General features: G+C 42.0%; 1 long non-coding RNA gene across 1 annotated transcript in view; it reads right to left on the bottom strand.

The window, feature by feature from the left end:
* Nucleotides 1–3,172: 3,172 nt before the first annotated feature.
* LOC133094652 (uncharacterized) overlaps nt 3,173–13,457 on the bottom strand; it is a 35,018-nt gene continuing 24,733 nt past the window's right edge. Inside the window, exon 3 of the long non-coding RNA XR_009701485.1 lies at nt 3,173–3,221. This is a non-coding gene — a long non-coding RNA (uncharacterized LOC133094652). The remainder of the gene's footprint in view (nt 3,222–13,457) is intronic.

The raw sequence follows: 13,457 nt of genomic DNA on the forward strand, positions 1-13,457 counted from the left end.
TCAATGCCTTTTATTTCACTTTCTTGCCTGATTTACATTTTAACAAATCCTTCTGGCTGCCTTGCTGAGAATACACCATATCAGGATCAAGAGTGGAGCAAGAGTCCAGGTAAGAAAAGACTGTGCCTTGGACCAGGTGGGAGCAGAAGAAAAGTCACAAAGTACTCCAGGGTGTTTCTCTTTTGTTCTTCTCTCCTTTATTTCTTCTTTGTCTTACTGGCCATTTGGTGATTTTTTTGCCTCAACCAACTGCAAAGCCAGTACCAACTTTTAAAAAATCCTCGTGTTGTAAAAAAAAAAAAAAATTTCTACATGAAGGAAGCAGGCACCAGACAGGAGACTAAAGAAACCCATATCCTACAGGTCTCATTTCTGCAAGAACAGACCATACAAGACTGACTGGACTGAATGCCTATTTTTATGAGAAGAGAAAAGAGAAGTATCTGTCACCAGGTCTCAGAAATGCTGCAATCCTCAGCAACCAGCTAAAGATAACCCAGGCAACGAAATCTGTGCCCAGACTTGGGGGTCCTCAGTGCTCTGGGTACACAGGATAATTCAGGCTTCTCCAGTGAGTGAGCATCCCACGCTATCAGATCCTTTGCCTTGGGGAAATTAGCTTAACCAGCCTTCCCCAGAAACCTACTTCTCCCTGTAGGTAGAAATACAGGAAAACTCCCCAGAAGTCCCCCTTACCCAGTCCCTCCAAGCGAGATACGATCTCTCCCTCCTGGTGAGCAGGACCCTAGTGTTCTATTGAATAACCTGGGCTGAGCCTTGGGTGAGATAAGGGAGGTACCTAGGGGGCACTCGTATGACTCTGGGAGTGAGGGCCTCCTTAAACTGTGCATCCAAGGCCCTTCGCTTACCTCTCCCTAGTGCTAGCTCTGGTTCTAATCCCAGCTCTGCCACTGACAGGCCATGTAAACAAGGACAATCCCTTGTCTTCTCTGGGCCTCAGTTTATTCATCTGAGAAATCAAAGTGCTGGATTTAGATCAGTGTTTCCCCATAATGACCCCTGAACCCAAACTGATCCTTAATTTTCAGATTCACGAAACCTTTTCCAAAGTCCTCATTTCTTAAAATCTGTAAACCAATTTAAAAAACTGCCCTATGAGAACTTAATGTATGACTATAGAATGTAACAGATATGTTCTCCATATGACCCAATTAGAGAAACTGCTTCATCTTACCTCCAGCCCTGTAGGGGCCTCCCCAGGAACTATTGTAACTTTGTTCCCCACCCTAACCAAAGGTAATTGGACCAGAGGCAGACCCCAGACCCAAGATGAGTCAATCTATAGTCTGGATGGAGACAAGCAGATTATCCCTCTCAAAACTTGGGCGTCATAGAGACTCTATAGCTAATAATGGTGTGCAGCCCTGTGGTCAAGTCAGACAAACAGGCTGGTGGTCATGGGGCCCACATGCAAGAATAGGAAGCTGCTGAAAAGAAGAAGGCAGAGAGAAGCAGCAGAATGAATAAGTCCTGTGGCTCATGAGAGATGAGAAACTACTCGGCTCTTGAGAGATGGAGAGTGCCCTCGCTTCTTACTTTCCTGTATTGCTGCCGATGTGAAGCATGAACTATCCTTGCATTCTTGAGTGTGTCCTTATACAAACCACAGCCAAAGGAACTGTGAATATAGCAGAGGAAAGGACAGATTCTTCAACAAATATAACTAATTGCTATGCTTGGGAGAAAACAGAGAGATTCTGCCTCATACTGTAAAGAAAAATTTCCAGAAGGAATTTTTTAAATGACGTTTAAAAAGAGAACTTTAAAAAATGTATATTCCTTCCTTCCTAAATAAGTTAGTTTTCTCTTCCTTTCCCTTCCCTCTTCTTTCCTCCCCATCCCTTTCCTCTACTTCTCTTGGGGATGGTAGTGGCCACAAAGGTAGCAGCAGAGGGGTCTGGGAGCCAAGGAGGTGACCAACGTGGTAGAGAAATTACTTACAGACAGAGAGATTGAGTACATAAATAACCATATTGAAGACAATGAAAGAAGGTTTTCTTGTTCGCAGAGAAGGAAGTTACATAGAAGGAAAGGGGAAAGGCTAAAAATAACCCTGACATATTGATGGAATTGGAGGTACCAGGGCAAATTCATGGGCCTTTAAAACATAAATAGATAGATATAGAAATAGTTATAGTAGTATGTAGGGTACACACACACATGCACACATTTACATGCATATATGTTCCACCTCTGTACATGAGAAGGACTACAATTGATGAACCCCAGAAGCAGTAAGCAACCAAATACCCAGATTTTAGTTTCCAAATATCATTCTCCACTCCAGAACTCCTTGGAGAAATAGCGAATTGCAAGGCTGAGGCAGGGAAATTACAAGATAAGCCTGGAACATTTTCTTGTGCCAGAAAGTAAAGAATTGCTCAAAAAATTATGGGGACATAGCTGAAGTTCAAAGGGGCCAATTTTGGTTTTTTTAAATTTTTTTTCGAAGTATGGTTGATTTACAATGATTCAGGTGAACAGCAAAGTGATTCAGTTATATATATGTATATATATATTCAGGTTCTTCTTCATTATAGATTTTTATAAGATATTGAATATAGTTCCCTGTGCTATACAGTAGGTTCTTGTTGCTTATCTATTTTATATATAGTAGTGTGTATCTATTAATCCCAAATTCCCAATTTATCCCTTCCTCCCCCACAGGAGCCAATTTTGATGAGGCTCTCCTGCTAGCCAAATCTGGAATGATTTGATATAAAAATAAATAATGATAATAATGGATTAAATCCATTGAATAAAATAGTATTCCATGGGCCTACACTGATATAAATAAATGATGGAAAAAAGACATCTCTTCCTTATAGTAGAATGCCAACTAATAAACGTAGCAGGAGTGATGGTAACAGAAAATGGCCATTTGGTAACCACTATAATGGTAGTTAATTTTGGCAAGAATCATCAATGTCTAATAAATCAAATGAATAGAGATTTAATGAAATGTAGGATATTGGCATAGTTTGAGAGTATCTTCCCATAAAATACTTATCAATTACAAAAAGGGAAATAATGACTTAACGTGGAGAAACCAGGCAGACACTGAACTGACCAAGTGATCGAGATTAACATTACCAGCAGTAGAACTGGTCAACGTCACGAGCCTCCTGATGCGATGCAGTGAGGAGAAGACAGCATCACTTCTGTATATTCCTTCCAAGAATGCATGTCTGAGTCCCGTCCTGAGGAAACATTGATGAAACCAGGCTGAGCTTTAGCCTACAGAATGAAAATCCTGTACTCCTTCAAACTATTAAGGTTGTGAAGACAGGGAGAGACTAAGGATCTGTTCCAGATTGAAAGAGACTAAAGAGATGTGATTATTAAGTGCAAAGTGTGCTCCTGGACCAAACAGGAAAGAGACCTTGTTGGGATAATTGGTGAAATCTGAACAGAATCTTTGGATTGGATGTCAGTGTTATACCAATGCTGATTTCTGATTTCCTGATTTGGAGGGTTGTATGCCAGTTATGTAGAAGAGTGTCCTTGGTTTGGGAAGATACACAGTGAAGATTTTGGGAGTTTGGGGCATCATGTTGCAAATATATAATTTATATATTTTTTATATTTTGTATTTTAAAAAATACATAAGCAAATTTTATGTATTTTACTTATTTATTGATTATCATTGGTATCCCCAGAGAGAGATTCTGCAATTTTATCTCTCAGTCCTACTATTGATTTTTTTTCAATTTAACTAATATTTATAATTTCCTAGAATTCTTTCTTGCAACTTTTTCCATAACCATCTGTTCTTGTTTTACCAACAAAATATGCTCTCAATCCTTCCTTCAGTGCTGGACATTGCCAGTTGAGCATTCCCTGGGTGCCTCAACATCAGCCTGCTCAAAATCAACTCTCTATCTTTGTCCACAAGCTTATGGACCCTGCAGTCTTGTAGGCCACTGAAAGCAATAGCTTTTCTGAGTGGTATGGGGAGCCACTGAAGGGTTCTGAGCAGAGAAGTGACATGATAAAATTTGCCTTTCAAAAGGATCACCCTAGATCCATTGAGAATAGACTGTAGGGAGGCCATGGAAGAAACAGCCCAGGTAGAAGTACAGTGAAAAACTATCCTGGTTTGCCCCAGGGTTGGGGGATTTCCTGAGACAGGACTTTCAGCGCAAAAACAGAAAACCGAAAACCGGGAAAGTACCAAGCAAACTGGATATTCTAGTTAGGAGATTATTCCAGAAGGTGCAGGTGTGAAATAATTTTAGCATGAGCCAGGAGGAGGTGATTATCAGATGTCATATTCTGGATATGTAATGGGTATATAATATAGCAATAGAATGTATGAGATGTGTCACGTGAGGAAAAGAGGATTCTCATGTCCTTGGAGTACTGGGGGGGGGACCTGAATTATTATTTACTGGAGGAGGAGGCGGACTGCCAGAGGAGACATTTAGAGGGGGGACGGGAATCAGGAGCTCAATTTTGGACTTGCTAAACATGAGGTGTCTATTTGACATCCAAAAGAAGATGTTAGATAGGCATTTTTTTTTCTAAGATTTTTTTTTTTATGTGGACCATTTTTAAAGTCTTTATTGAATTTGTTACAATATTGCTTCTGTTTTATGTTTTCAATTTTTTGGCCCCGAGGCATGTGGGATCTTAGCTCCCCAACCAGGGATGGAACCTGCACCCCCTGCACTGGAAGGCGAAGTCATAACTACTGGACTGCCAGGGAAGCCCCTAGATAAGCATTTAAATAGAAGATCAGAGGAGAGAAGTTAGGGATGTAGATATTGTATATTGTATGTAGATGGCCTCTAAAAAGATAAAAGAAGTTCATGAAGAGTGTAGATTAAAGAGAAGAGGTTCAAGGACTGAGTCCTGGAGACAAGATTTGTTTCGGTAGAATGATGGGGGCAAAATCTTGATAAAGAGAGAATGGGAGATGACGAATCGGAGGCAACAAGTATAGACAAGATTTTCAACAAGTTTACCTGCAAAGCGAGGAAGAAAGGCAGTAGCCAGAGGCAGAAGCAGAGGATTGTTTGTTGTTGTTGTTGTTGTTTTGACAAATACTTTTTTTTTGGCCACGCCACACGCATGTGGGATCTTAGTTCCCCCATCAGGGATTGAACCTGCACCCCCGGCTTTGGAAGCATGGTGTCTTAACCACTGGACCACCAGGGAAGTCCCTGTTTGTTGTTTTTTAAGATATGAAAAATAAGAGCGTGTTTGCATGCTGCTGGGGGTGATACAGTGTTGGGGGGGCTGATGCAGGAGAGAGGGGAGAGAGTGGTGAAGCTACTTCTTAAGGTGGAGAGAGGGGATGGGATCTAGGGTTTAGGGGAAGAAGCTGGGTTTAGCTAAGAGTAGGGACAATTACTCCATATATAATATGAATGAAGATAGAGTACATGGGCAACGGATCAGGTAATTGAGTACATCAAGTGGTGGGAACTTATGAGAATTCTCATCTAAATCTTCTAATTCTCAGGGAAGTCAAGGTAATCAGCTGAGGGTGAGGCTGGGGGAGGCCACACTGGAGGTCCAAAAAGAGAGGTAAAGATATAAAATCATTATCTAGGGGAGGAAGGGCGTGAGTGGAAGAGAGAAAAGAAGGATGATTACTGACCAGCACTCACTTGGGGTTTCAATATTCACATGGATTTAGAGGAGGCCAGTCAGCACTTTCAGTTCCCTGAATTATATCTGGTGTGTTTTTTTTTTTTTTCCTGTTTGTTCATCTTGGTCCTTCTTAATTTTGCTGTTGCTTTTGCAGAAACGTCTGGTGGCTAGTTGTTGCCCATTCATACTTGAAATGAGGGGCTGGGTTAATTAATATAGGTGACTGAAGACACACTCTTCCAACAGAAAGCACCCTGCAGCGCTGACTTGACTAAATGGAAAAAGGTCCAGAAGCAGACACTTCTCTTGGTCAAGTTTCAGAACCAGGAATGAAGAGGCTTTGGTATGAAAAAATAAATGGTAACAGCAGTCAAAGTTGTCACCTGCAAAGGAAAGAGTATCAGAAGGTCATCAGCAACCCCTGGGGCTAGAAGACAAAAACCAAGCCTTCAAAGTTCTAGAATTCCAGACCCTGCCAATTACCAATGCAAGAGGGTGGAATAAACACACCCTTCATTGTATCAATACTTATAATGTACTCCAACAAAATAAGGGAATAAATGGAGAAGGTTCTTGGACAGAAGTTTACCTTTTTTTTTTTTTTCCTTGGCCCTGCCATGAGGCTTGTGGGGTCTCAGTTCCCTGACCAGGAACTGAACCCAGGCCACAGCAGTGAAAGCCTAGAATCCTAACCACTAGGCCACCAGGGAACTCCCATAAGGCTTACTTTTAATTACTCCTAGTTGCACACCTTTCCTTAGGTTTGAATGTCTTTACTTTGTGCATTTATTAGTTTTATAACCCTTTTTGTATAAACAAGGGCTTACTGTTTACCTCTCAGATCATCAAACTTCTAAACACTACAGCTTCTCCCCTTTCTTTTCCCACATGGCTTGAAGTATTGGAAAAATAGGTATGCTTACTTACTTATTCATCTTTCACACCAAACCTCTTCCTTTTTCATATTATCAGAAGTATTTAGATTTAACTATAAATAACCAGTTTCATTGTTCATCATTGCTCCATACATAAATGTCTCTTTATTACAGAAGCTTGCCTCATTTTAATTTATTTTTCTTTGGGCTGAATTATATGGTATAATTTCTAAAGTTACACATTTTCTTCATCCTATCTCTAAAACACTTAGCTGATTTCTATTATTAATTTAAAAGAGGGTGTATATCCTGGCTGTTTAGTAGAATTCATAGAAATGCACACCCCAGGAACTAAATGTAACCAGCAATATCGAATTCCATGAGCTACACTCCATGGGAGTGCTAATCTTAACTATAACCATAAATGTCCTAGCATGGAATACTTAACACTGAAGGCTAAACCCTAATCGTATCCCAACTCTAATCCTAGACTAAATAAAACAAAGCACTACAACTCACCCTAATCCCAATACCCTACCCTAACCTAAATCTTAACCTCAACCTTAATCCCAATGCTGTACTTTTAAAACAGGAGATTTTGGTACCTATGTAAAGTGGTTTATCAAAATAGTGAGTAGAGAAAGAATCTCCTTCCACTCTCCCCGTTGCCCACCCTGCTCCAGTCCCCGGCCTCCCACTGTCCCCTCACTTCCTTCAGGTCTTTACTCAGATGTCACCGTCCACAAAGCGTTTAGGACCAACTGCACAGTTAGGGAGAACAGTCCCCAAAGAGACCACCCTCACTTCTGACAACAACTGCAAGTTCAGGGGTCTCCCCCTAACCATCGTCAGGTTTGATAATTTGCTAAAAGGACTCATGGAACTCAGTGAAAGCTGACATAGTCATGGTTAAGGTTTATTACAGGAAAGGGATACAAATGAAATCAGCCAAAGGGACGGCACAGGGCAGAGCCCATAAGAGGTCCAAACAGACGCTCCCTGTTGTCTCTCTGTAGAGCCATGGATGATGCGTGACATCCTCTCAGCCACAAAATGTGACAATACACAGTGCACTGTCAACCAGGGAAGGTCACCCAAGCCTTGGGTATCCAGGGTATTTAGTGGGTTTTCGTCACGTGCTGCTCATGTAGCTGACCTGCAGTCGCCAGCCCCTCCCAGAGGGCGGCTAATAGCTTTAGTCTCCAGCTGACCTGGAGCTCAGAACTGACAAAGTGTGACCCAAAGTCCCCATCATAAATCACACTGTCAGACTGTCCAGTGGCCAAACCCCCCCCCCCTGCCCCCAGGCAAACAAAGACACTCCTACAGGGGCCTAGAGACACCAACCAGGAGACGAGGAAAAGGCCAGACTCCCCCTTTGGGTGAGGTTAATTCTTCACCACATACCTTCTCAGTGTGACCTTCCCAATTTAAACATGCAACTTCTGCCCCAAGAATCCACATCACCACTTATCACCATCAGGCATAAAATTCATTTTACTTGATTGGTTGTCGTCTCTCCTCTCCATTAGGAATGTAAGCTCCACGGGGGTGGGAATTTTGTCTGCTTTATTCACTGCGTGTTCACCGTATCACCTGCTTCTAGAACTGCACCATCCAATACTGAACCAACTAGCCACTTATGGTGAGTGAGCACCTGACTAGTAGCTAGCCCAAATTAAGTGTAAACTACACACTGAATTTTAAAGGCATCGTATAAAAAAAAGGATGTAAAGAATTCCCCTGATACTTTATTATATTGGTTATAAGTTGAAATATATTGGGGACATATTGGGTTACATAAAATATATTATTGAAATTTATTTCACCTGTTTCTATTTTGTAAGCTTATTTAATATGGATACTAGAAAATTTTACATTACATATGTGGCTCCAATCTGAATCTCACTTTATATACATATATAAGTAAGTAAAATTTACTATTTTTATAAATATATACACATATGTATGTTTACACATCAGCACAGATCTAGAAGAGATGGCAGCAAACGTTTTCTGTAGAGCATCAAAAAGTAAATATTTTAGGCTTTGTGGGCTATATGGTCTCTGTTCAGCTCTGCCATGATAGCACAAAGGTAGCCATAGACAATATTTAAACAAATACATGTGGCTGTGTTCCAATAAAACTGCATTTATAAAAACAAGCAGCTGCATAACTTGGCCTGTGGGCCACAGTTTATGCACCCCTGATCTAGAACATTGTTTAGTCCATAGTAAATATTCAATAGATATTTGTTGGGCGAATGAATAGAAAGAAGGCTAAAGTGACAGCACAGTGAGGCTGGGAGCATGGTTAATGCCGAAGGTAATCAGTGGCCAGAAAATGTAGACAACTCAGAAAAGCTACCCCAGCTCCAGAGCTCCTCATAGGATTGGCCGCCGTGATCCTTGTTGTGGCTGCAACCTTTGTTGCAACTGCACTGCAATTCAAGTGTCAGCTCCACTCCTCACAGGAGTACATCTCCTCCTGTCCCTCTCCCACCGGTACTGATCCCCTAAGCACTCCCCCAAAAACTTCTGGCATGCAAATCTGCATCTTAGAGCCTGAGTCCTAGGGAACCTGACCTGCAACAGCTGATACCAGGAGCGGTCTGAGAAAGCAGACTCTGGACATGGGATTTTGGAGCTGATTATCTGTCAGCTGACTGGCAGCGAGAACCCCATTGCTGGTTCTAAGTTAAGGATGCATAGCCCCTGGCAACCTGTGGCAGTGCAAATGTCAAAACTGTCAGTGGTGGTGAACTGGGATGATATGTGGAGGAAGAGGATGCGCTGATGGGTGCAATGTATCAGGACTTTAGAGGGTGCATATAGTCATTACAGGGGCAGTGGAAATGAATGCTGCTGCTGGAGCCATTGAAGCATCAGAGAAAGACAATGCCAAGGGTGAACGCCAGAGGTCAGCATATAGAAATCTCATATCCTGTATCCAGAGGGCAGAAAAGGCTGGAGGGCCAGTGTAGACAGGGAAGACAGTAAGCAGGCCTTTGCTTCAACCTAGGCAAGGGATGGAGCTGGCTTGGCCCAGGATACCAGTGGCACAACTGGGAAGTGGTCAGATCTTGGCTGCATTTTGAAGATAAAAGCAACATAGGGCTTCCCTGGTGGCGCAGTGGTTGAGAATCTGCCTGCTGATTCAGGGGACACGGGTTCGAGCCCTGGTCTGGGAAGATCCCACATGCCACGGAGCAACTAGGCCCGTGAGCCACAATTACTGAGCCTGCGCGTCTGGAGCCTGTGCTCCGCAACAAGAGAGAGAGGCCACGATAGTGAGAGGACCGCGCACCGTGATGAAGAGTGGCCCCCGCTTGCCACAAATAGAGAAAGCCCTCGCACAGAAACGAAGACCCAACACAGCCAAAAATAAATAAATTAATTAATTAATTAAAAAAAAATACAGAGAAATCCTTTAAAAAAAAAAAAAGCAACATAATTTGCTATGGTGTTTGCATTCGTTTCCTATTGCTAGTGTAACAAATCACCACAAATGTAATGGCTTAAAACAACACAGATTTGTTCTCTCACAGTTCTGAAGGCTGGAAGTCTGAAAAGAGTCTTTGGGGGCTAAAATCAATTTGCTGTCAGGGCTGCTTCTTTCTGGAGGCGCTGGGGGGAGATTCTGTTCCCTTGCCTTTTCCATCTCCTAGAGGCTGCCTGGATTCCCTGGCTTGTGGCCCTTCCCTCCATCTTCAAAGCACATCACTCCAACTTCTGCTTCCATCCTCACATCTCCTTTCTCTGACTTTCACCCTCCTATCTTCCTTCTGATTATATTGTGACCACTTCAATAATCCAGGATAATCTCCCCATCTCAGAATCCTTACTGTAATCACGTCGGCAAAGTCTCTTTTGCCGTGTAAGGTAACATGTTCACAAGTTCCAGGGATTAGGATGTGGATGTCTTCAGAGGGCCATTGTTAAGCCTACCACAGGGTAGGATGCAGGGGTGCTAGAAAGAGAAGAGTCAAGAATGACCTTAACAGTCTCCCAAGGTGATAGAAATAAAAACAAAAATAAACAAATGGGACCTAATCAAACTTACAAGTGTTTGCACGGCAAACGAAACCATAAAAAAACCCAAAAAGACAACCTATGGAATGGGAGAAAATATTTGCAAATGATACGACAGACAAGGGCTTAATCTCCAAAATATACAAATAGGTCATACAACTCAACAACAAAAAAACAAAAATCCCATTGAAAAATGGGCAGACCTAAATATGTCTTCCAAAGAAGACATACAGATGGCCAGTAGGCACATGAAAAGATGCTCAACATCACTAATTATTAGAGAAATACAAATCAAGACTACAATGAGGTACCACCTCACACCAGTCAGAATGGCCATCATTAAATAGTCTACAAATAATAAATGCTGGAGAGGGTGTAGAGAAAAGGGAACCCTCCTACACTGTTGGTGGGAATGTAAGTTGGTGTAGCCACTATAGAAAACAGTGTAGAGGTTCCTCAGAAAACTAAAAATAGAATTACCATATGATCTAGCAGTCCCAGTCCTGGGCATATACCCAGGCAAAACTCTAATTCAAAAAGATACACGCACCCTTATGTTCATAGCAGCACTATTCACAATAGCCAAGTCATGGAAGCAACCTAAATGTCCATCGACAGATGAATGAATAAAGAAGATGTGGTACATGGACTTCCGTGGTGGCGCAGTAGTTAAGAATCTGCCTGCCAATGCCGGGGACACGGGTTTGATCCCTGGTCCAGGAAGATCCCACATGCCACGGAGCAACTAAGCCCGTGCGCCACAACTACTGAACCTGTGCTCTAGAGCCTGCGAGCCACAACTACTGAGCCCACGTGCTGTAACTACTGAAGCCCGTGCACCTAGAGCCTGTGCTCTGCAACAAGAGAAGCCACCACAATGAGAAGCCCCCGCACGGCAAAGAAGAGTAGTCCCTGCTCGCTGCAACTAGAGAAAGTCTGTGCACAGCAACAAAAACCCAATGCAACGAAAAAAAAAAAAAAAACAAGAAGAAGACGTGGTACCTATATACAATAGAATACTACTCAGCCATAAAAAAGAATGAAATAATGCCATTTGCAGCAACATGGATGCAACTAGAGATTACCATACTAAGTGAAGTAAGTCAGAAAGAGAAAGACAAATACCACATATCACTTACATGCAGAATCTAAAATATGGCACAAATGAACCTATCTACAAAACAGAAACAGACTCACAAACAGAGAACAGACTTGTGGTTGCCAAGGGGGAGGGAAGGACTGGGAGTGTGGGATTAGCAGATGTAAACTATTATATATAGGATGGATAAACAACAAGGTCCTACTGTATAGCACAGAGAACTATATTCAATATCCTGTGATAAACCATAATGGAAAAGAATATAAAAAAAAGAATGTCTGTATGTGTATAACTGAGTCACTTTGCTGTACAGCAGAGATTGGCACAACATTGTAAATCAACTATACTTCAATAAAAGAAATAAAAATAAAAAATAAAAAAAGAATGACCTCAATGTTTGGAGGCTGGAGCATCTAGAAGGATGGGTGGCCATGACCTGAGATCAGGAAAGACGCAGGCTCAGAGATTCAGGCAGTTCTTCTTTGGGAGCTAAGTCCTTCCACCTCTCCCCCCAGAGGCTTCCCTGTGTTAAAAGATACTTTTCAGAAGGTAAAACCATGACTCTCATTACAGAAGTAAAAATGAACGCATGTTGAGGAATTTATTTTACTCATATGATCTGAGAAAACCAGGCAGATGTTATAACCGATTCCAAGGAAAGCTCAAAACAGCACAAATTTATATGGTAAAGGAATGTTGAGATGAATTGCAAATGGGGACAAAAATGAACAGGGCTAGAACCTGAAGACCCAGAAAGGTATGTTGCAGATGGTGCATAGTTATCTACTGAAACACGGAATTTTTTCTACACCTGATTCTCCTGTCAGAGTACTCAACATGTAAGTCTCAGGCAGGGGCAGGAGCAGAATGAACAGAATGAGAAGGTGGGTTTGACATCTGCTAGCAAGTCCAACAAAAGACAACAGGAAGAAAAACAAAAATGACACATGTCAACACAAACATTTTGCATTGGATTCATTATAATACTTTTTGACTGGTTAGTCTTTCTTTGTAGAGAAGTTGTTATAGACTAATGTTTGTGTCTCCCCAAATTCGTATGTTGAAGATCTAACCCCAATGTGATGGTATTTGGAGGTGATTCAGTTTAGATGAGGTCATGAGGATGGAACCCCATTGATAGGATTAGTGTCCCTATAAGAAGAGGCAGGGAGACCAGAGCTCTCCTTCTCTCTCTCCCCCACACCATGTGAGGACACAGGGAGAAGGTGGACATTTGCAACCTAGGAGGTGGCTTTCACCAAAGAACCAAATCAGCAGATGCCTTGATCTTGGACTTTCAGCCTCCAGAACCGTGAGAAATCAATTCCTGTGGTTTCAGCCACCTAGTCCATGGTATTCCATTGTGGCAGCCCAGCTGACTAATACAGAAGATGTTGATTTTTTTTTTTTTTTTTGGTCCAGTCACTGTGTAATCAGCCACCTGGTAACATTTTACATTCCACTCAAATGCAATTAGACCAGACTGAATGAAAACAAGTGTCATTCACCCACTTTCCTAGTCATTATTGCTTTGGAACCAAGAAAGTATTCCTTTTGTGCAGCTGCTCCCGAGCGCACATGAGCCCTTCTTCACTGTCGGTGACTAAACTGGAGGTACAATTATTTCTATAAATAAGCAATAAATTTAGTGGTATCCTCTCTTATATGTTCTTTTTTCCCCCATCCCTTCTTCTAGTCCAATTAACATGCATGAGAGACAGGGAGGGAGAGAAGGAGCGAACACTTTGCTACACAGTGACATTGGCAGAGCAAGAGGACACACTCTGGGACCAGATAGAAAATCTTAGACAGTCACCCATACTCTTGTCAAA

Source organism: Eubalaena glacialis, chromosome 7, assembly GCF_028564815.1.
Source record: "Eubalaena glacialis isolate mEubGla1 chromosome 7, mEubGla1.1.hap2.+ XY, whole genome shotgun sequence".
NCBI classification, from domain to species: Eukaryota; Metazoa; Chordata; class Mammalia; order Artiodactyla; family Balaenidae; genus Eubalaena; species Eubalaena glacialis.